This window comes from Hyperolius riggenbachi, chromosome 7, assembly GCF_040937935.1.
Source record: "Hyperolius riggenbachi isolate aHypRig1 chromosome 7, aHypRig1.pri, whole genome shotgun sequence".
NCBI classification, from domain to species: Eukaryota; Metazoa; Chordata; class Amphibia; order Anura; family Hyperoliidae; genus Hyperolius; species Hyperolius riggenbachi.
Window position 1 is genome coordinate 277,814,013 of NC_090652.1, and position 23,782 is coordinate 277,837,794.

Here is a 23,782-nt window from a genome sequence, read left to right on the forward strand (position 1 = left end):
CAGGAGGTGTCACAGAATGCTGCAAACTGCTGCTGCTTCCCATTTACTAGTTAACAAAAAAAATCCTAAAGAAGCCCTTTACTTTTTCAGATCCCCAAAGGAGATACTAGTCTGGGAGTCCTAAAAAGCTTAAACAACAACTGCATCTGTGTCAGGTAGGTACCACCGGACCTGCCAAACAGAGGTTATTAATGTGTTTTCAGTCAACAAGCTGCAAATAAGATGGATATCTACTTTCCATCTGGTGGACATCAAAGGATTTTTGACCAAACAAGGCAGACCATCCCATGTGTGGTCCACTCAGAATTTAGTGTTTCTGAGTCAGAAAGTGACACTGTTTTACTATCCTTCGGGTTAAAGCCATTCGACACCTGACCCAACATAAATTCAGCTGTAGAGTTATTTCACTTATTTGGCCAACACTGGGGAAAAGTCATCCCCGGGATTGGTGGGGGTTCTCATAGTCAGTCTCAGGGCATATGTCTGAACCACCTTCTTCTATGGTTTTTTTTACAACGCACTGCTGCATGCATCTTATTTGTGCCAATTCTTTCCGTTTTAAGAAAGCAAACTTTAGGTTTTATTTGTGCCATGTGGACCTAACACCTACAAAAACGCATGCAACACTTCCTATATATATTGCTGTATATTGGTATTTAATCCTGCCTTTCCAGTGATGTTTATGTTTAACCGAGGCTATTTATGCAGCCATTTTCTCCCAGTGCATTCTGGGAGACCGGGACCATATGCAATTTTCAGTTGTAAAATGCTGAAAATTTAGTTTACAGGGAAGATGAAAATTATCTCCTAGGAGATAATGCAAGTGAAAATTGCATATGGGCCTAGGTGATATTTTCACAACTTGTCATAAAATGCTTTCTAACCCACCAGCCATGAGGAAAATACTCAAAATAAATTTGATAGCAACTTTTTACCAACTTTTGGGTATTTTGTCAATGGTAAAATACTGAAAAGTTAGTTTAAAGAGATGATGAAAATTATCTCCCAGGAGATAACTCAGGTGAAAAAGTGAATTGCATAAGGGCCAAGGTGTGAAGATATCAGCTAGACGAAAAGCCAGGAGAAAAAATGAATTGCATATGGACCCTTGTCACCTTTGGAACTACCACACCCAGTAAAGACAGCCCAATCCCTGGAATTATTCAGACCCAGAATGAAAAGCCACCTGTTTAGCCCGGCATTTGCAGACTTGTAGAATTCTTCCTCCGTACCAAAATGAACCAATCAACCAATTACTGGTCTGAGCCATGCTTATGCGCTTTGAGGCCTACAGGAGAAAAGCGATTTACTAATGTTGTTTTGTTGTTGTTGTTGTCAGTAAAGTCCACTAGAGATTGTTGGAAACGCTGATTGCCGAATCCGTGGAAATTCTGATTTCTCCCAATGTCAATTACAGATTCCACAGAGTCTTTTTTTTTTTTGACATTTTTTGCATTTCCTGACTGGCCAAATACTTCCGTGTTAACTTAGAAGTATTGGGCCAATCAGAGAAAGCAGAATGCAGAATTTTATGGCGGTAATCGGAATACCACAGACATTTTTGGCCAATCACAGGACTCAAGGACCATATGGAGTTTTGCACAGGCTGTGTAGGATCGGGCACCCTTAGTAGAACATTCTGTACCTGTGTTGGACAAAACAAACAGAGGCGCCAAAAGGATAAAAAGGACTAACATTTTTAAAAATTGATAAATAGAGGAGGTAGTGGTGGACTTACCTCCTCCAAGCAGACACAAAGTACTGTTGATTTGAACAGTCACAGAAAATGTTATTTACACACTCCAGAGAATTGTGCAATGCGTTTCACAGGCGTAAACCTGCTTCATCAGGCAGTAAAAAAGGAGCATATAACAGCTGCAGGTCAGAATAACACCAAGCATTCTCCTGGGTTTGGGTGTTATATTTTGACTAGCAGATTATCCTGACTGATTGGCGTGTGTTGTTTTTCATAGATTATCGGATGGTCCTGCAATTATTATTCTGCTATTTCTTTGGCAAAGGGAGGCATAGTCATTCCAAACCTTGGATATTGATGCCAGGAGCGAAAGAAATAGACTCTGCAGGGGATGCAGCCATAGGGTGGCCCAGAAGCCACAGGGGGCCTCGTCCTGAGAGACTGACAACTAAGGGAAAGGAGAGGAAAAACTTTCTGCTCTCTGTATAATTGTTCCAGTAACTGCATCTGCTCAGCCACTGATAAGGAATCATACAAAGTTTTGCAGACAAAGATTTGTAGACAGTCCCTATTCAGTGTGCAGCGGGGTCTTGTGTACAGTGCCCAGCCCCCAACCTCTATAGCCCTCCCCAAGTGCTCTGTACTGTAGTGATGCTGGAGAAGTCTGCAGAGCCAGTTCTGCTCCATCAGAGATGGACAGAGTGAGTGTAATAAGCTGTGGCTGGGAGCACACTTATCTTTCGGTTTTCTATATGCGTTTTCTGCACGCCATGTGTGTCTGTATGTCTGAAAACATGCATGTTTCATCACAGAAGCGAATGTAATTGTGCCACGTGATCTGGTTTTTGTTGTATTCCTGTGTTGTTATATTGTAAATAGTGATGCTCAAATACCCCTTTTTAAAATTCGAGTTTGGTCGAATTCGAATAGTAAATTATTCGAGGTCAGTCGAATATTCGAGTCGAATAATTTTTACTATTCGATTCGACCTCGGACTTCGAGCTCACTATTCGAGTCGGTATTCGAGCTAACTATTCGAGCTGACTATTCGAATTGGCCTTAAATAGCTTCCAACACTTGTTTTGAGGGTGAATGATGCAAGAAACCTCTTTTTTTCCAAGTAACAACAGCAAGTGATTATGTGGGGATGTTCCTTTAAAAAAAAATGTGGAAAGAGAAGTTGTGTCCTTAATTTTGTTCAGTAGTGTTACTGTATATTCTTCTTCTTCTTCTTCTTCTTCTTCTTCTTCTTCTTCTTCTTCTTCTTCTTCTTCTTCTTCTTCTTCTTCTTCTTCTTCTTCTTCTTCTTCTTCTTCTTCTTCTTCTTCTTCTTCTTCTTCTTCTTCTTCTTCTTCTTCTTCTTCTCCTTCCTTTTCAATATCGTCTTCTTCTTCTTCACGTATTTCTCTTTTCAATTTTTTTTTTAAAGAAATGCAGCTATTTTTGAGCGTAACAAATAGCTGGTGGGCGCACGCATGTTGGAAGCGCCATTGTATGTGCTCCCTGGCAGTGGAAACACAAAGACAGCAGGAGGTAAATTCAGCAGCAGGAGGAGGAGGATGAGTGTGTGGCAGCAGGCAGTCAATGAGGCAGGCAGCTCGCCGTGACATAATAGCCCTGGTACCTAGCGGTGATACCAGGGCTGTAAATAAACACAACAGGAGGTCCCAGACAGCGGTCGTGCAGCCCACATTGTGTCCAATACACAACTGGGACAACACAGTTTTCAACCCGGGCACCTCAGAAAAATTAAACCTTTTTTTTTTTTAATGGTTTGTTTGGTTTTGGTTTTGCAACCAATATAGCTATTGTTTGACGTAATAGCTGGTGGCAGAGTGGCAGCAGAAGGTAATTCTGTGTACCCTGGCAGTGGGAAACACAGACAGACAGCAGCAGCAGGAGGAGGAATGGAGGAGTAGGCGAGCAGCTATTGTTTGACGTAATAGCTGGTGGCAGAGTGGCAGCAGAAGGTAAATCATCTGTGTACCCTGGCAGTGGGAAACACAGACAGACAGCAGCAGCAGGAGGAGGAATGGAGGAGTAGGCGAGCAGCTATTGTTTGACGTAATAGCTGGTGGCAGAGTGGCAGCAGAAGGTAAATCATCTGTGTACCCTGGCAGTGGGAAACACAGACAGACAGACAGCAGCAGCAGCAGCAGGAGGAGGTATGGAGGAGCAGTGTGAGTGTGGCAGCAGGTAGGCAGCGTGACATAATAGCCCTGGTACCTAGCGGTGATACCAGGGCTGTAAATAAACACAACAGGAGGTCCCAGACAGCGGTCGTGCAGCCCACATTGTGTCCAATACACAACTGGGACAACACAGTTTTCAACCCGGGCACCTCAGAAAAATTAAACCTTTTTTTTTTTTTTAATGGTTTGTTTGGTTTTGGTTTTGCAACCAATATAGCTATTGTTTGACGTAATAGCTGGTGGCAGAGTGGCAGCAGAAGGTAATTCTGTGTACCCTGGCAGTGGGAAACACAGACAGACAGCAGAAGGGCAGTACACAGCAGCCCACTGTAGGTGTAAAATGTGTGGCTGCAGGCGACGTAATAGTCAAAGTGAACCAGGCTGGCTTAGTGAGCAGGAGCCAGGAGGTGGTAAAGGGTGGTAAGGCACATTAACGATGGTTCCGGCAGCCAGTTCATGTCCCCCTCTCGCCGACAACAGGGGCCAGGAACTCGCCTTCCACCCACGCCTGGTTCATCTTGAGAAACGTCAGTCTGTCCACAGACTTGTGAGACAGACGTGAGCGTTTCTCGGTGACCACGCCACCAGCTGCACTGAAGCAGCGCTCGGACAGCACGCTGGAAGGGGGGCAGGACAGCACTTCCAGGGCGTACTGCGCCAGCTCGCTCCAGATCTCCATGCGCTTGACCCAATACTCCATGGGATCAACAGGGGCATCGCTGTCAAGCCCGCTGTACGACCCCATGTAGTCAGCCACCATGCGGGTCAGGCGCTGGCTGTGACCGGAGGAGGATGCTGCTGCATGCATCTCCTCTCTAGTCACTGCTGCCGGAGCCTCTACAGTCCTGTAGAGCTCGTGGCTGAGAGACAGCAGGTCTGTGGGGCGCTTGCTGCTGCTGGATGCAGGCACCTGCTGCTGCCTCTGTGCTGGCTGCTGGACAGTGGGGGTGGAAGGCTGGGGGAAGGCTTCCTCCAAGCGCTCAACAAGGGCCTGCTGCAAGCTCCTTATTTGTTGCGCTGGGTCTCCTCCTGCAGGCGGCAGGAACTGGCTCAACTTCCCCTTGAGGCGTGGGTCCAACATCATGCTGATCCAGATGTCCTCCCTCTGCTTCATCTGGATCACCCTGGGGTCCCTGCGCAGGCACGTCAGCATGTGCGCTGCCATTGGGAAGAGGCGGGCCACGTCTGCTGGCACATCGACGTCAGTGCTGTCCTCATCCTCCTCCTCTGCCGCCTCATCCTCTCTCCACCCCCGCACCAACTCAGCTGCGCTGTGCTGATCCCCCTCATCAGCAGCCAGGTCAGGGACCTCCACCAAGTCCTCCTCCTCCTCCCCCTCAGAGGTGGACTGCGCAGCTGGTTGCCGCTCCTGCTGGTCCAAGGCTGCCGCTCCCTGTTCCAGCAAAGCATCGAGGGCCCTGTTCAGCAGAGAAACCAGGGGCACCCACTCGCAGACCATAGCATGGTCCCTGCTCACCATGTTTGTGGCCTGCAGGAAGGGAGCCAGCACTAAGCACACCTGCTGCATGTGCCTCCAGTCATCATCGGGGACGATGGACGGGAAGTTGCTGGTCTTGTCCCTTCTCTGAGCTGCGGAAACAGTGGCCAGGGCAAGGTACTGTTTGACAGCGCGCCTCTGTTCAACCAGACGCTCCAACATCGCCAGGGTGGAGTTCCAGCGAGTCGGAACGTCAAGGATCAGCCGATGGCGTGGCAGATCCAGCTCCTTTTGCACGTCTTCCAGGCTCGCACAGGCTGCAGCCGAGCGCCGGAAGTGACGCACAACATTCCTTGCCGTTTCCAGCAGTTCGCCCATCCCCTGGTAGGTGCGCAGGAACTTCTGCACCACCAGGTTCAGCACGTGGGCAAGACAGGGGATGTGGGTCAGGTTTCCCCTGTCTATTGCGGCAACCAGATTGGCCCCATTGTCGGCCACCACCTCTCCGACTCTGAGGCCTCTGGGGGTCAGCCAAATCCTCTCCTGCTCCTGGAGTTTGGCCAACACATGGGTTGCCGTCAGCTTGGTCTTCCCAAGGCTGACCAAGTGCAGCAGCGCTTGGCAGTGGCGGGCCTTCACGCTGCTGCTGAGGCGGGGGGTTTGGCCAGGTGTGCCGGAGGATGGCAGAGGATCGGAGGAACCTGCTGCAGTTCCCCTGAGCCTGCGGGGTGGCACCACCCACTGTGTTGCTGCTGCTGCTGTGCCCGCTGCTGCTCTCCCATCCTCACCCCCTTCCACCAAGCTGACCCAGTGGACAGTGAAGGACAGGTAGCGGCCTGTCCCGAAGCGGCTGCTCCAGGAGTCCATGGTGACGTGGACCCTTTCACCAACCGCGTGCTCCAGCCCTCGCTCCACATTGGCCATCGCAAAGCGGTGCAGTGCAGGAATGGCCTTGCGGGCAAAGAAGTGTCTGCTGGGGAGCTGCCAGTCTGGGGCTGCGCAAGCAAGCAGCGCACGAATGTCGCTCCCCTCCTGCACGAGCGTGTACGGCAGGAGTTGGGAGCACATGGCCCGTGCCAGCAAGCCGTTCAGCTGCCGCACGCGACGGCTGCTGGGAGGCAGAGCCCTAACCACCCCCTGGAAGGACTCGCTCAAAAGGCTCTGGCGTGGCCTTTTGCTGACACGGGAATCAGCAGACACAGCAGAGGAGGCCACTGAGGACTGGCTGCCAGAACAGGCCTCAGTGTCGGCGGCAGGAGTTGCAGAGGGGGGAGGAGCAGTGCGTTTCCGCACTCCTGCTGGTGCTGCTGGAGGAGCAGGAGGGCGGGTGGCTGCTGTTGCTGCTGCTGCTGCTGAAGGCTGTGCAGTGATGGGTGTGGTGCCACTGCCAGCACCAGATGCCTTCAGCCTCTGGAACTCCTCATGCTGGTGGAAATGTTTAGCCGCAAGGTGGTTGATGAGCGAGCTGGTGCAGAACTTTAAGGGGTCTGCACCTCTGCTCAACTTCCGCTGACAGTGGTTGCAAGTGGCGTACTTGCTGTACACAGTGGGCATGGTGAAATATCGCCAGATTGGTGACTTAAACATCCCCCTACGGCATGGAAGCGCTGCTGCCTGTCTCCCTGTGGTGGTTGGGGGGGGGGGGCTTGGGGGGCTTGGGTGCGGCTGGTGGTGGTACTGGCAGATGCTGCTGCTGCTGCTGCTGAGCCTGAGACACCAGCAGGCTGTGGGACCTGCCTACTGCTGCTGCCAATGCTTGCAATGATGCGCCTCCTTGCAAGGCCCACAAGAGCATCCTCCTCCTCCTCCTCAGAGCTGCTGAGGACGACATCCCCTGGAGGTGGTGGCACCCAGTCTCTGTCTGTCACCGGGTCATCATCATCCTCCCCCTCCTGAAACATGTCCTGCTGGGATGAGGACCCCCCAAACTCCTCTCCTGATGCATGGATGGGCTGCTTGACTGTCGCCACAGTCTTGCTGTCCAATCCCTCATCCCCCAAAGTGCCCATCAGCATCTCCTCCTCAAGATCGCCAACAACAGCAGACAATTTACTCATGATGCCTGGGGTCAAAAGACTGCTGAATGACAGGTCGGCGAGTGACGGTGAACTGGCCTCCTCCCCAGACCCTGCTGGGCAGCTGCTGCGAACAGGGGTGGTGGTGGTGGTGAGGGTGGAGGCCTCGGATGCAGAGCTGATGGCGGGCTGCTCATCCTCCGTCATGAGTTGCACCACAGTGTCTGCATCCTTTTCCTCAATGGGACGTTTCCGACCCGGCTGGAGGAAAATGGGAGCAGGTGCTACACGCTGCTGCTGCTGTGTCTCTGCAGCGTGAGTTGCAGATGCTCCTGCTGGGCGGCGCCCAAGGCGTCCACGGCCAGTGGCTATGGGAGGAATGTTAGCCACTGACGCTGCTACTGCTGCTGCGGAACTGTGCATGGTGGCGCGCCCGCGGCCGCGGCTTGCCACAATGCTGCTCCCTCTCCTCCTGATTCCCTTGCTGCCCTTCCCCTTGCCCAAACCGCGCTGGCTGCCACTTCCAGACATCTTAAATGTTTTGCGCGTATAGACAAAAGTTTTGTAAAAGGGCGGGTGAAAAGTGGGGTACTTTAATGGAGTGGGTTGGTTGGTGAGGTGACTGAGTGAGTGTCCCCTAGTACAGTAAGTAAGTAGTAACAGTCAGGAAGTACAACTAGCAGTTACAATAATCAGTAGTAATCACAAGTAAATTTAGTGTGTGTACACTCAGACAGTGAGTGCACGCACGCAGGAGCTAGTAGCCTATGAACACAGTGACTGAGTGTCCTAGACTCCTAGTACAGTAAGAGTAAGTAGTAACAGTAAGTAGAACTAACTAATTACAATAATCAATCAGCGATCAGAAGGAAATGGAGTGTGGGTGTGTGTACACTCAGACAGTGAGTGCACGCACGCAGGAGCTAGTAGCCTATGAACACAGTGACTGAGTGTCCTAGACTCCTAGTACAGTAAGAGTAAGTAGTAACAGTAAGTAGAACTAACTAATTACAATAATCAATCAGCGATCAGAAGGAAATGGAGTGTGGGTGTGTGTACACTCAGACAGTGAGTGCACGCACGCAGGAGCTAGTAGCCTATGAACACAGTGACTGAGTGTCCTAGACTCCTAGTACAGTAAGAGTAAGTAGTAACAGTAAGTAGAACTAACTAATTACGATAATCAATCAGCGATCAGAAGGAAATGGAGTGTGGGTGTGTGTACACTCAGACAGTGAGTGCACGCACGCAGGAGCTAGTAGCCTATGAACACAGTGACTGAGTGTCCTAGACTCCTAGTACAGTAAGAGTAAGTAGTAACAGTAAGTAGAACTAACTAATTACAATAATCAATCAGCGATCAGAAGGAAATGGAGTGTGGGTGTGTGTACACTCAGACAGTGAGTGCACGCACGCAGGAGCTAGTAGCCTATGAACACAGTGACTGAGTGTCCTAGACTCCTAGTACAGTAAGAGTAAGTAGTAACAGTAAGTACAACTAACTAATTACGATAATCAATCAGCGATCAGAAGGAAATGGAGTGTGGGTGTGTGTACACTCAGACAGTGAGTGCACGCACGCAGGAGCTAGTAGCCTATGGACACAGTGACTGAGTGTCCTAGACTCCTAGTACAGTAAGAGTAAGTAGTAACAGTAAGTAGAACTAACTAATTACAATAATCAATCAGCGATCAGAAGGAAATGGAGTGTGGGTGTGTGTACACTCAGACAGTGAGTGCACGCACGCAGGAGCTAGTAGCCTATGAACACAGTGACTGAGTGTCCTAGACTCCTAGTACAGTAAGAGTAAGTAGTAACAGTAAGTAGAACTAACTAATTACAATAATCAATCAGCGATCAGAAGGAAATGGAGTGTGGGTGTGTGTACACTCAGACAGTGAGTGCACGCACGCAGGAGCTAGTAGCCTATGAACACAGTGACTGAGTGTCCTAGACTCCTAGTACAGTAAGAGTAAGTAGTAACAGTAAGTACAACTAACTAATTACGATAATCAATCAGCGATCAGAAGGAAATGGAGTGTGGGTGTGTGTACACTCAGACAGTGAGTGCACGCACGCAGGAGCTAGTAGCCTATGGACAGTGACTGAGTGTCCTAGACTCCTAGTACAGTAAGAGTAAGTAGTAACAGTAAGTAGAACTAACTAATTACAATAATCAATCAGCGATCAGAAGGAAATGGAGTGTGGGTGTGTGTACACTCAGACAGTGAGTGCACGCACGCAGGAGCTAGTAGCCTATGAACACAGTGACTGAGTGTCCTAGACTCCTAGTACAGTAAGAGTAAGTAGTAACAGTAAGTAGAACTAACTAATTACAATAATCAATCAGCGATCAGAAGGAAATGGAGTGTGGGTGTGTGTACACTCAGACAGTGAGTGCACGCACGCAGGAGCTAGTAGCCTATGGACAGTGACTGAGTGTCCTAGACTCCTAGTACAGTAAGAGTAAGTAGTAACAGTAAGTAGAACTAACTAATTACGATAATCAATCAGCGATCAGAAGGAAATAGAGTGTGTGTTGTGTGTGTACACTCAGACAGTGAGTGCAGTGCGCACACGCAGGAGCTAGTAGCCTATATGAACAGTGACAGTGAGTGTCCCTACGGGTACAGTAAGAGTAAGTAGTAAGTAAGTACAACTAACTAACAATAATCTATCAGTAATCAGAAGGAAATAGAGTGTGTGTACACACAGACAGTGAGTGAGTGCACACACGCAGGAGCTAGCTAGTAGCCTATAAACAGTGACAGTCAGTGAGTGTCCTACTCCTAGTACAGTATAACTACAATACTATTAGTAAAGGACAGCAGAAATACTGGTATAGATGAGAGAAATAAACAGAGGACAGCTGCCCACAGAGGCAAGGCCCCCCTGAGGCCTAAACCTGTAAGCTTGCAGCAGCTGCCTGTCTCTAATGTAACACACAAGCTACTAACTAAAATACAATGTCTATCTAACTAACAACAATATAGGTGTATATGGCAGGTGTAGGTGAGCAAAAACGCTAGGTAAATGATCACAATAGAGCACTTGCTAAGCCAAAGCACAAAGGAGCAACTCTCTCTCTGTACAAGTCTCAGGCAAGCATGGAGAAACGGAACATGGCGGCCGCTATTTATAGGGTAGGGGCTGGCCAGGGTCCCCCTCTGTGATTGGCTGCCGTCAGAGGGCCTGGGAGCCCTCTGATTGGCTCTAAGGACATCAATCTGGGCTATGATGCTATTCGAGCTCGGTACCGAGCTCGAATAGCGCCGAGTTGCTCGAATAGCTCGAATAGTGAATGGGCTATTCGAGTGTACTCGGATAGCCCATTCGAATAGCTCCAGCTATTCGGAGCTCGAATACCGAGCTCGAATAGCTGAAAAAGAGCTCGAATATTCGAGCTACTCGAATATTCGAGCTCTGCTGAGCACCACTGATTGTAAAAACACAGTAAGGGGTGTGATCATTGTGGGGAGGGGGGGGGGGGGGGGAGGCATCAACATTTCTCTGAAGGGCCCCATTATTTGTAGTTACATCTGTGAAAATGAGCACAGTTTCATTTGAGTGACATTTTATTTAAATTGTATCCTATGCCAACCTCAGGTTAAAAACCACATACTTGCCTAAGAAGAGGGAAGCCTCTGGAGGGAAGCCTCCAGACCCCTATTGATGCTCGGGGACCCTTGAAGAAAGGGCTTGTTGGATATAAGATTGGGGCCACCCACCTCTTCAGGAACAAGCACAGCTATACTACGCCTGCATGAGTTGGTCACACCTGCGCAGTAAGCCATGCGTGCATGAGGGGCTTACTGTGCAGGAATGGCCATGCTCGTGGGGGGCAGCACGGCTGCGCTTGTGCAGGAAGAGGAGAGCAGCCCGGATCTTACGGAGGGTCCTGGAGAGTGGTGGCAATGGCAAGAAAGACACTGGAGGTCTCTACAATATCCAGAGACCTCCCTCTTCTTCAGTTAGTGTGTAGTTTTCAATCTAAGACTTGCCTCGGATTCTCTTTAAAATGGAATAAGGATCAGGGCCGGATTTCTGGAAAGGCCACAAAAGCCCGGGCCTTGGGCGGCTGCGGCACGCACCAGAACATGAAAGAGGGGTTGTTACATATGAAAGAGGAGGGTGAAAATGGGGAGCAAACAGGGCCGGATTTGTACGCTTTACCGCCCAAGGCCACTGTCAGCAGCCGCCCCCTTCAGTATAGGTACTTAGATGACCCCTCCAGTGTAGGTAGCCTGATAATCCCTTCCAGCTAGTATAAGAAGCCAGATGACCCTCCCCCCTTTCATATAAATAGCCTGATTACCCCCTCCCTCCAGTATAGGTAGCCAGGGGATCCTTCCCCCAATACAGATTTCTGCCCACCCGCCCTTGATCCTGTTGTGCCCTAGGCCATGGCCTATGTGGCCTTGCCTTAAATCCGGCCCTGGGAGCAAACTGATTCCCAAAGGAGCTGTTCATGAAGCAGAGGGGCTGCATTAAATGTATGATACACATGGAAGATGGGGCTGCACATGGAATGGGAGGGGCAATGCTGTGCATGAGTGGGGAGCCACAACGTAGTTGGCTTAGGGGCACAAAAAGTATAAATCCAGCCTTGATAACAATGGCGGGCTTAATATTCCTGAAATATCAAGTCTTGACGGACTCGCTTCAAAAATGAAGGGAGAAGACAAATGCAAAACCATCCAATTCATTACTAAGCAGCAGAGAGGCACCTCTCCCCACACTCGTTGGCTGAAGATGGATGTTGCCCTGTTTAAACGATTTTCTCCACCAGGATTCCACCTTAGTCTATGACTACCTCCCTTTCCAGCTCCCTCCTCAGCTTCCATCCAAAGAAAACTGTTCATAAAAATGCCAGAGAAGCGTGAACCTGGCCAGCTAAGCCTGAGATCTCACCTACTGGGCCGCAGAGAAGAAAATATATAAAGGGTGATTTATGAGTAGAGTAAGAGCCTCGCTTGACCTCACACCCTTTATAAATCTTTTCTAATGCCGTTTCTAACATCTCCTGTAGATCTCAGTTACCCGCTCCAGAGGAAAGCTGCACAGATTTATCTTCTTATGGAAATGTTTTTCTTCTGTCCAGAGAATGGAACTAGGAGGGATAGAACCGCTGGGGTGATGAGAAGCCCCTGAAGACAGCAGCAACATTTCCAATACACGGCAGCTACTGCAATTTATATACAGCAAGCGGGAGCTACCCTACCATAGCAAATCATTTTTAATACCGTGGTGATTTACTAAACTCGGAGATCGACGGAGAGCAGAACTGTTCCAGCAAACCGAACTGGACTGAAATATAGCATGATGGGATGAAATGTGTATTTATAGTACTAATTCCAACCAGGACCGCCAGGGCCGTTTCTAGGCTGAATTTCTTCCAGGTCATTCCCAAAAAAACCCCGTTATTTACGATGCAGTATTTAGCCCCCCAGTATAGGTAGCCAGGTGTCCCTTTAGTATAACACAGGTATAGGTTCCCCCATTATAGGTAGCCAGGTATAGGTGCGTTCAGTACAGGTAGTCAGGTATAGGTGCCTCCAGTATAGGTAGATAGGTATAGGTGTCCCCCCATATAGGTAGAGAGGTATAGGAGTCCCCCCACCCTCCACACATTATAGGCAGTCAGACCCCCTAATGCAGAGAGCAGCGGATCTTTTAACTCACCCTTCAAGCCGGGATGAGGCACACGCAATACTTCTGTCTTCCTCTTCTGTGTTCTTGTCTCAGTAAAGCGAACCTCCAGACTAAAAATCGACTCAGCAGTACTGAAAAGGCCTGGTGTTTATTTAACAGTTTCACAGCATCAGAACTTTGTTTCTCTTATACAAGCCTCATTTTTAGCTGCACAGAAGAAAACTGCCCGGGCAGTTTTCCTCTTGTGCTGTGCAAAGCATGATGGGATTTCTGATGTTAATGTTCTCGTTCTGCTGTTTTGGTGCAATTTTTTTGTTGTTGACATTTTGAATTTGACATTTGAAGCCTAGTGTGTGCAGCTGGGAGGGGTTATCAGGACACAGGACAGTTGGAACTGTGTCTCATGCTCCCTGTCACCTCCTTTCAACCAAAAAGATGGCTGCCCCCATGGCAAAGATGGCAGCCCCCATGAATCACAAACATTTGCCTGTTCTTTTAAAACAGGGTGGGTAAAAGATTATAATACCTATCTATTCTAATTAACATAACTAATGTAACTTAATAACAGTATGTTTGTTTAGGCTGAAGTTCCCCTTTAAAGGTTAATTGGTTTAAACCTTGTAAAGATATGTGAGGGTGCAGGCGAGAAAAGCATCTAATGCTTGTTTATTTATCTGATAACTATTTTTATTATTTTCTTGTTGGACTTGATGGACAAATGTCTTTTTTTCAACCAAAATATGTCACTACAATCTGGCATCCTGTCTATCAACTCTTTATTGCCTTGCCTATATAGACTGAGAGTAAACTCATCATTGTAAAAAAAACTAAACAAAACACAATCTCCCCATTACACAGTACAGTTAGTCTTGGCTGTAGCAATGTGTTCATGGGATGACTGGCGTCCTGCACTTAAAGGGAACAAATTATTTCCCGACTGCGGCGATGGCAATACGCTAAACAAGCGTTCCCCAATCCATCTTCCACAATCGCACACTGTGGCAGCAAATGATGGGTAGGAGCAAGACTTTAAACGATTGCGGTAATTAGCGCAGGAGTCTATGGGGATTAGAGCGATCTTCCGTGATGGGATCCGTCATAGCGGTCATGATCGCTGCATGTCGCTAAACAACGTTTAACTAATTTTACTTAATTAATGTTATACGATAATCTCAAAAAAGATCAGTCATCATGGAAAAAGTCGCCAGTTGTGGCAATAAGCGCCACAAAAATTGTGTCATGGGGATGGGCTTAAACAGTGTTAGACGACTTGAGAGATAAAATTAACCGGCACCTTAATAAAATACAGAGACAAAGAGAGCCCAAATGGTGTAGTATTAACTACTCTGGGTGTTGAAGGTAGAAAATAGACAGGTACTCACCGAATTAAGTTGCTTTGAGGGTAACCAACCACTACAGCGTATCGAGAAAGCCCAGAAAGTGATATCAGGACGAAAACCCAATGTGACACCGCCCCCCCCCCCCGCCGCCGGTGCCCAGTGCAGTATACATTACCTGTCCGTGGCCACCACTGGCTCCAGGCTCTGTCCTGCATCCATACACGCGCCCCACGTGGTTGCCGGAGTAACTTGGCGCGTGTGTGATGTCACACGCCGGCCACGGACAGGTTATGTATAGTGCACTTGGCACCATAGAGGCACATTGAACATTAGGGGGGACAGCTTCGAGCTATAGAACGGTGTATGTGGCGTCACAAGGCCAATTCCGGATTGTTTTCAGCATGAAGTTGATGGGCAGCCGGCAGATCTCTCTCTAATCAGATTCGAATAGAGAGATTTGTCTCTCAGTCGAATCTGCCCATCGTCGCTAGATGTGTGGCCACCTTTTTAGTATTGCGGAATTTAAGCAACTTCCACGATGGCCGGTTGGATGAATCGACCAAAACAGAAAACACCATCAGCAAAGTCGCATAGCATCTCCTTGGGGTATCACAATCCCCACAGATAAAACAGCAATGACAATTGCAAGGAAACAGCTGAGAATTTTCACGACAATGGAATTCAAAGATGGCGAGTATGTGTAGCTCTGATAACACGTCTAGACAGCTTGCAGCACGGCCAGTAAATTGCTAGCAGTCTATAAACCGTCCTTTTTTTTCTGTGTTGCAATAAGTACTTTATGCAGCAGAGAAATTCTAACCTTTAGCGTCCCAAATTGGTTACGCCGTGTTACTGACACATACTTTCCCAGAATTCAGATAATGTCAGGGGATGCGGCTAAAAACATAAGCCGAACTACATTCTGTTGAGTGTTGCAATGGCATTTGGCATCTGCACAGTGGTTTACCGCTATTACAAAATATTATGTTCTGGATTAAAATGAAATGTTTTTGAAGCTCTAAGCCCAAATCCAAAGAGTCCTCTGTGTCCCATGTGTAGAGTAGCAAAGCGTTTTTTTTTCGGTCTGAGTAAAAGATTATTTGTTAGTTGAACTAAAATCAGCAGTTTTTTATAGTTTATGGGCAGGAGGCACTTTGGCAGCTACTTCCTGCAGCACGGACCTACAGAGCTGCAGGCTGCCAATTTGTCAGCGATGTTGTCTGTGCCCCTCCCACTTGCAGTCTTGACAGCATGAAGCTATCCAACCAAGCAGCAGACTTGTCCACTAACACTTTCAGCTGCTGAGAAACTTGTATAAAAAAAATAAAAATAAAAATTGATGCTTACCTCAGTAGAGATTGGAAAAGCTTCTGGATAGTCCAGACCCCAGAAACTTTGCATGTCCTCCACAACCCCACCGATAAAGAGCTGTGCTAGGACCCCCTGAACATATCTGCCAAGAGCTTTCGGATATGTTCTTGTGGCCAGACTCAACCACTAGCGACTTTGTGTTATTGTGCAGGTGCGGCCATACTGACACATGCACAGTACATGGGGGGGGGGGGGAGAATGGGTGCAAACAGAGGGTACCAGCCAGCAGCTTTGGGGTTGAGGAGAATATCGGAAGCCTCTGGCGTCTGGACCATCCAGAGTCTCACCTCTACTTTGGTAAGTATCCATTTTTTCTTTACAGGTTTGCTTTAACTCAGCTTGCATGTAAAAGACAGTCTCCCACAGTGTTCTGAGGCCCTCAGTGTACCATGGCTGTATAAACAATGGCTTAAAGAGACACTGAAGCGAAAAAAAAATATGATATAGTGAATTGGTTGTGTACTATGAATAATTACTAGAAGATTAGCAGCAAAGAAAATATTCTCATACTTTTATTTTCAGGTATATAGTGTTTTTTCTAACATTGCATCATTCGATAATATGTGCAGATTACACATCACTCAGCATTCAAAATGAGTCTTTCAGAGCAGTCTGTGAAGTAATGACCTCTCCTCTAGCAGAGGAAAAGTAAATAGTCCAGGAACAGTTGAGATAATAAAAGTCAGATAACAGCCCTCTCCACGACTAACTTAGTCGGAGAGCTTAATGGCTTGTTTGCTTAGAGATAACAACTGGAGTTTCTCAACTCTTCCTGTACTGGAAACAATTACACTGATGTATCTGATCTTAATGTTTTATTTCTTAGCTGTGCTACACATACAAATCATAATATCATCATTTTTTTTCGCTTCAGTGTCTCTCTTAAAGGTGGCCATACACGTGTCGACTTTCTTGATCAAATCATGACCGATTTGAACCATTGGCCCTCTACCATATCAACAGAATGTGTCACTAGCTGAAGGCTAGCAACACGTCTGCACTGCATTGACCCTGAATTGTTGCCCCAGGAATCTTGATTTCGGTGAGTGACAGAATTTGAGGGCATGTCTGCACCTTTACCCAACTTGCTATACTGCTGAAGAGAAAGAGGACAACAGCTGATAGCACTTGTACACAAAGTGTATTATCACCAAAGACTATCACGAATGAACATTGAAAAGGCATCATCTCCTGTTGTACTGAATGGCAGAGATGTCGCTGCCGACTTGCCACTTAACCTCCCTTCTATTGTTTTCCAGGGCCGGATTTCTGGAATGGCCACTAAGGCCCGGGCTTTGAGTGGCAGCTGGCCAGGGGGTGGCTGGACGTGGAAGAGGAATTGCTGCATATGGAAGAAGAGGCTGCAAATGGCATACAAATAAGGAGCAACACATGGAAATAGGGAGCTGCTGCCCAAGGGACCTTTATAGAACTGCTGTACATGAAGGTTAGACAGGGAAGGGGCTGCACAAGGAATAGGAGGGGGGTGCTGCGCATGGAAGGGAAGCTGCAAGAAAGTTAGCCTATGGGTGGAAAAGTATAAATCCGGTCTTGTTGTTTTCTGTAGGAGAGGGGCGTGTCCCAGTAATAGGTGTGGCACCAGAACATAGAGGAGGAGCCCAGCCATCTACTCGGAGGTTGGTCAACTCAACAACACAGTAATTCCATAAGTAATTTGGGATTTTGGTATCAGGGATGTGCAGAGACAGGGCTTTATTGTGTTAACTGGGGAGGAGTGTACAGGATAGAAAAGAAATAACAATACCTGGGAATCTGCTCTAAACTGACCTCTTTTCATAATGATGGCTGATGTATATAAGCGTACATTTGAATTAGCCGCTTGTTGAATTGGGCGCGATTATCGTGCTTGTTATGTAGCGGCTATAGCCGCTATATGTATCGGTTATGTGCTGTAATGGAGAAAGGAGCCTGAGCAGCAGCCGCAGGGAGGGCAGCCGACCTCTCCCTTCCTATATTGCGGCTATATGTGTATATTTAGCGTCGGAAACATTAATAGGTTATCTCGCTGTAATGGAGGGGGTGAGCCACAGAGAGGGCAGCCCGATCTCTCCTTCCCCTTCTCTCCCCGCGCCGCCCTCCCTGCTCCGTTCTAGGACTCCCAGTAATGCGCACCGACACAGGGAAGCGAAGTAAATACCTACCTCACCTCCAATTGCCGCTCACTCGCCGCCGGTCTGCTCCTCTCTGCATAGCCGCTGCTGTGTACAGCGGCTATGCAGAGAGGAGCAGACCGGCGGCGAGTGAGCGGCAATTGGAGGTGAGGTAGGTATTTACTTCGCTTCCCTGTGTCGGTGCGCATTACTGGGAGTCCTAGAACGGAGCAGGGAGGGCGGCGCGGGGAGAGAAGGGGAAGGAGAGATCGGGCTGCCCTCTCTGTGGCTCACCCCCTCCATTACAGCGAGATAACCTATTAATGTTTCCGACGCTAAATATACACATATAGCCGCAATATAGGAAGGGAGAGGTCGGCTGCCCTCCCTGCGGCCCCTCCCCCTCTATTACGATGGTGCACCTACCTATCTATATACCTCACATGCCGACTCTGCTGAGGAAACGGGCAATATCAGGAGACAATCCCTACATCTGTCCCGCAGGCTTTGATGATAATGTACAGGACAGCAGTGTCTACAAGCCTGCATATACAGTAGATCTGTATATATTATATGGAAAAGTAATGTATACAGGTCTGTGTTCACGTTGTATATCTGAGTGATGAGAACATAATTATACACGGGATATTCGTGTAGGGTTAAATGTAAATATATATCAATGTGAATCATGCAGGAAGATCAGAGATGATTAAAAGATCACACTTTTACAAACCCCTATATAAGTTCTGGATCCTGTATGTTGCTGTATTCCACCGGTGTCTGACTATTGGACGGTATCAGACATTCATTCTAAGAACTACTGCATGTTATTAAACTCGGATTCTCAGCCATAAAATGCAATTGTATACACTGATGTTTATTTATTTAGCCCCCCCCCCTTTAGTCTTTACAGGCTAACTAATTAACAGGCCTCTAATAGGGGTTGTAAATTCTGTCACAGGCCCCCTCTACATAACAATCTTCCACTCCATGAATCCCACCATATAAAGTGCAGGGGTTTGCCTGGCCTTGTGGAGAGCTGAGCTTAGCTGCTGAGAGCTTCCGTGAGCACATTAACTCGCTACATTTTATGTTGATTTCAATACAAACCTGTTTTCAAAAGCCACACAGTTGCTTTGTAGTTGTATATGCTGGTTATCTTATGGTAGTTTACATTAAAAAAACAAAAACAAATAGCCCATTAAGGCTTGTTTGCATAAGCTTTGTGATGATCCTGAAGACAGCTTTTATCTTGTGATGTAAAAGTGACATGCTGCAATAAGGTGAGGGTACTCTGCTCTCACCCCTCTGTACACTGTGTGTGTTTTCCAGCCAGGGGATAATCAGGGCTTCTACCTACAGAGTCGGGATTATATAGCGGCAGAGGAAAGGCAGAATACTGCAAAAAGGAATGTGGATAGTGCTGGAGGAAGAACGTTGAATAGTGTCCTGTACATTAATTATATACTGTATATAGTGTGCTTTATAATTGCCGGTAATGAATGATTTAGAATTAAAGTTAATAATTAAGGATTTGCCACTAAGGATTTTGTAGTGTACCACATGGGGAAGCAATAAGTGGCCACCATAAATAGTGTGCTATATTTTTACAATGTTACCAGTTGTGTACAATCACCTGTAATTAAATGTAATATGTTTGCTGCAGGTGTCACTTGGCATACTTTGTCCAAAGCAGTGTAACAGTGTAACTTATGAGCAAGCAGCAGTATGGTATGCATAATGTATGCACAATAAATAGGATGCTGTAGTTCCATCCCATATATTTGCCGCAATAGTGGGAATTTATGGCTATTTAAGGATCTTGTAATGTGGATGATGATCAGTAACAATTGCCGGTAATTAAGGATTTCAGGGTTCTAGTCGCTAATGAAATACTTGTGCTGTGTGTTCAGTGACTATTCTTGGCACTAATTAAGGATTGTGAAATGTGAAATATGGGTATGCCGTATATGCTTAAAGCAGTAACTATAAATAGTGCGCAGTGTATATTGTTCAGAAATTATTTCCAATATTTCCAATAATTAATAGCGGTTATACGAATGACTGGAATAGTATTATAGGAATGGCTGGAATAGTATTATAATAATGGCAGGAATAGTATTATAGGAATGGCAGGAATAGTAAAGTGATATATACTTGTGTGTTGTAACAGTGGGCATTAGAAATAGAGGTGGATACTAGCGGTTAGGACAATAATATCTGTTATTACTGTGCTTTTGGTAATAGAGAAGATTAATAATGGTTATCACAATGTTGTAAGGGAAAAGTTAGCCAGACAGTCAATTTAGTGTGCTTTTAAAATGAGAGGAGAATAATAGCGGTTACAGCAGGCACCAAAAGGCTGGCTGGTTCAAGCGGAGTGAGTTCGGTGGGCTGCTGATAGCCGAGCCCGTCAGGGTCTAGCTATCACTCCTGCTTGAAGTTGTAGCTAATAGTAAACACATAAGTGATATACACACTACATAATGTGCTTAACGAGCTGCAAGCAGGAGTGATAGCGGACACTACGGCTCCGCTATCAGCAGCCCTCCGAGGCTCAGCTTGAACCAGCCAGCCTTTGAACTGTTGTTTAACCTGAAGTGCAGGGCTGAGCTTTTGTGTTCCCCAGGCAGCTAATTGGAGTGGGCTGGTGCATAGCATTGTTATTTTACGATTATTATATAGCCGCTTGCATAATAGCTATACATCCTTATGATAGTGGAGAATAGCATCAGCCGCATAATAGTCACTACTTATAGCCGCTTTCTTTATATAGCTGTTTTTTTTAGTCTGATGACAGCGGAGAATATAGCCGCTAAATGCCCTGCTGCAGGAGAGAAGTTCCTTTGAGTTTGAGCGGCATACGCACAGCATAGCCGTTTACTGCGCCCATATCATGCAGTCTGCGCCATGAGAGAGAGATGTAGCCGATAAATACATTGGCGGAATAGCGGCGCCCATTTCAACTTGCGCTTCAATTAACTGCTCCGGTATATAATTGTTTTTCGACCCTCTTTTCTTGCAGTTCAGCTTGGAGAATGCATTATTGATTGGCCGGCAATTATTGGATCCAGTAAATCTCGGCACTGGATGTTTTGAAATCTTCCACAGCAGGAATGTGACCCTTGACCCTCCGGCATTATGGAAATGGTATCTTCGCATTATAATTCTCTGTGACTGAGGACTGTGGATTCCTTGAGGAGACTAGGAGGGTGGCCTGGGACCTGCGTGGAGATGGCGGTCCCCGAGCCCCGCCCGAGATATTGCTGTGACACGTTTTGGCTCTGGGTTTTGCCTGATGCAGCAGTCTTATTAAAAATAACTTGTAATAAGCTGGTTCTGCGCACAGCCATCTGTGACGAGTCACTGCAGTCCCTGATGCTCAAAATCTGCACAATAATGTAAAATTCCTTTTAGGAAGATAATGTAGGTCATGTGCAGGCAGCAATTAATTGATTATTCTTTGCATAGAAAAATATCATTGATTTATATAACGCCAGCATCTTCTGTGGCGCTGCACAACAGCATACAGGGTATAACAACACAAAATAAACAGTACAATGGTTTCTAGAAGACAATGGTGGATTACCACTGAAGCAGTGAACAATCAACTACAGATTTGGGGTGGGAGGTATGCACAGCATTAATAATGGCAAAAAAAAAGCAGAAAAAGGGGCGCTCGATAAATACCGTTAACAACATTAGAACATTAAAGTTTTTGAAGTATGTTATCTTTTTAAAAGCTTGCAACGTTAAAATGTTTGTCATATTATTTTGTTTGTATGTACAGATTTTACGTTATCAATGATATTATTGTTTCTATGTGTAAAAGGGTGTTACTTTCTGCAGAGAGAGTGGTTAGGGTTAGGCACCACCAGGGGGAGTGGTTAGGGTTAGGCACCACCCGGGGGACAAGGGTTAGGGTTAGGCAACACCGGGGGGTGGTGGTTAGGGATAGGCACCACCGAGGGGAGGGGGGGGGGGTTAGTGTTAGGTGGTTAAGGTTAGGCACCACCAAAGGAGTGGTTAGTTTTAGGCTAACCCAGTTGGTGCTACAGTTATCACGCCTAAACTTATCACACCTAAACTTATCACGCCTAAACTTATCACGCCTAAACTTATCACGCCTAAACTGAGTTTAGGCGTGATAAAGGGCTTTTCACCAGCGTGCTAACTGTTAGCACCGCTTTGTGAATCAAGCCCTATATGTTGAATAAGCATGTGTGTGTGTTGTCAGGAATATAGCCGCTAGTTATGAGGCTGATAATGTTAAGGATAATAACAGAACATATTTCTGTCCTGTTTCTGTCTACTGGGTAAAACCTCAGATGTGTATTGTGCTTGGGAGTAATTGGTCACCTGGCCAGAGTAGACTGAAGTCTAATGTAATTCTGTATGTAGATGTCCATTACCTCTGCCCCATTGTCCAGCAGGGGAAACTGTGTCTACTGCTAATTAGCTGCCAATTGAGGAAGAATAGGCTGGTCGGCATGGCTTTTGAGTCTGGTGTCAGCCATTGTCCCATTATACAAGGCAAGCCTGCCAGAGTCTTGGGGACAGGGGGAAGCTGACACCTGAATGTTTGAAATGTATTTGACAGCCTACTGGAAATGATTGAAGGGGTGAAGTCCTTTTGATACCATTTTCTACCTGTGGAAATTGAATTATTGGTGGAGGTGCAAACTATATCCTTATCTTTGATCAGCTGGAAATCCAATTATGTCTGGAATTTAATAAAAAACTAGTTCCTCCCCTCCCCAAGGAAGTTGCAGCCTCCAGGCGTATTTCATAGTATAAGACCGCAGCTAGGATAGCCACAACTTGTAGTTCTTGGAGGTAGTCCACACGGCTAGAACTAACCTGGTTCCTGACCAGAAGTGCGTACTCCCGCAACAACGCCAGATCGATACGCTGGTACGTTTATTTCCCCGTTTATTTTGGTAAGCAAAATCGCTTTGTGTGTATTTTTGTACTTTATCTTTGTAACCTCTTATTTTTGTAACTTTTATCTTGTAACATTTTTACTTTGTCTTTTTGTAATCTTTTGTATATATTAAGTTCTGCATTGTTCCACTTTTTTCCCTGAAATATTAAATTACCCATATTATTTAATAAGCCTGACTTCTGCTGTACTAAACTAACACTAACTGTGTGTGTGGGTGCGTGGCGTTCCCGTATTCGGCCTAAGCGCAAGCTGACCCGAATACGAAAACGCGGAGTGCGCGCTGAGGACTCGACAGCAGAGTGGAAGTGTCTAGCGAACCGCTAGTGGTGGCAGTGAAAGGTGTTCTGAGGGGTCCCAGCCTTGTTTTAGCTTGACTAAGGCTGCTTCCCCTCTCGATCTGGTCAAACCCGCAGTCGGGAACCGTATACGCAGGCGTACCGCGGGCCGGTTCCTGACATGTGTGGCATGCTTGCAGTGTGTGTGTGCATGCATTCCTCTCAACTTTTTGACACTCTGCCGCACCTCTAACTACGCCCCCACCACCACATCCCTTGCAATGCATATAAAAAAGAATTTAATCAAAAGATGTAGTTTTATCATTCAAACCACACTGGTCCTTTCTATTATTCAATTTTCTTACATTTGAAAATAAGTAATATATAAATACACTCACCTAAAGGATTATTAGGAACACCATACGAATATGGTGTTTGACCCCCTTTCGCCTTCAGAACTGCCTTAATTCTACGTGGCAATGATTCAACAAGGTGCTGAAAGCATTCTTTAGAAATGTTGGCCCATATTCATAGGAAAGCATCTTGCAGTTGATGGAGATTTGTGGGATTCACATCCAGGGCATGAAGCTCCCGTTCCACCACATCCCAAAGATGCTTTATTGGGTTGAGATCTGGTGACTGTGGGGCCATTTTAGTACAGTGAACTCATTGTCATATTCAAGAAACCAATTTGAAATGATTTGAGCTTTGTGACATGGTGCATTATCCTGCTGGAAGTAGCCATC

The 23,782-nt window shown here is 46.7% G+C and overlaps 1 long non-coding RNA gene across 1 annotated transcript; it reads left to right on the forward strand.

Annotated features, from left to right (window-relative positions):
- The first annotated feature begins 90 nt into the window (after window positions 1-90).
- On the forward strand, window positions 91-21,111 carry LOC137525854 (uncharacterized). The gene is made up of 3 exons (XR_011023034.1): window positions 91-155; window positions 16,965-17,152; window positions 20,842-21,111. It is a non-coding gene; the product is annotated as an uncharacterized lncRNA (long non-coding RNA).
- Window positions 21,112-23,782: the final 2,671 nt, after the last annotated feature.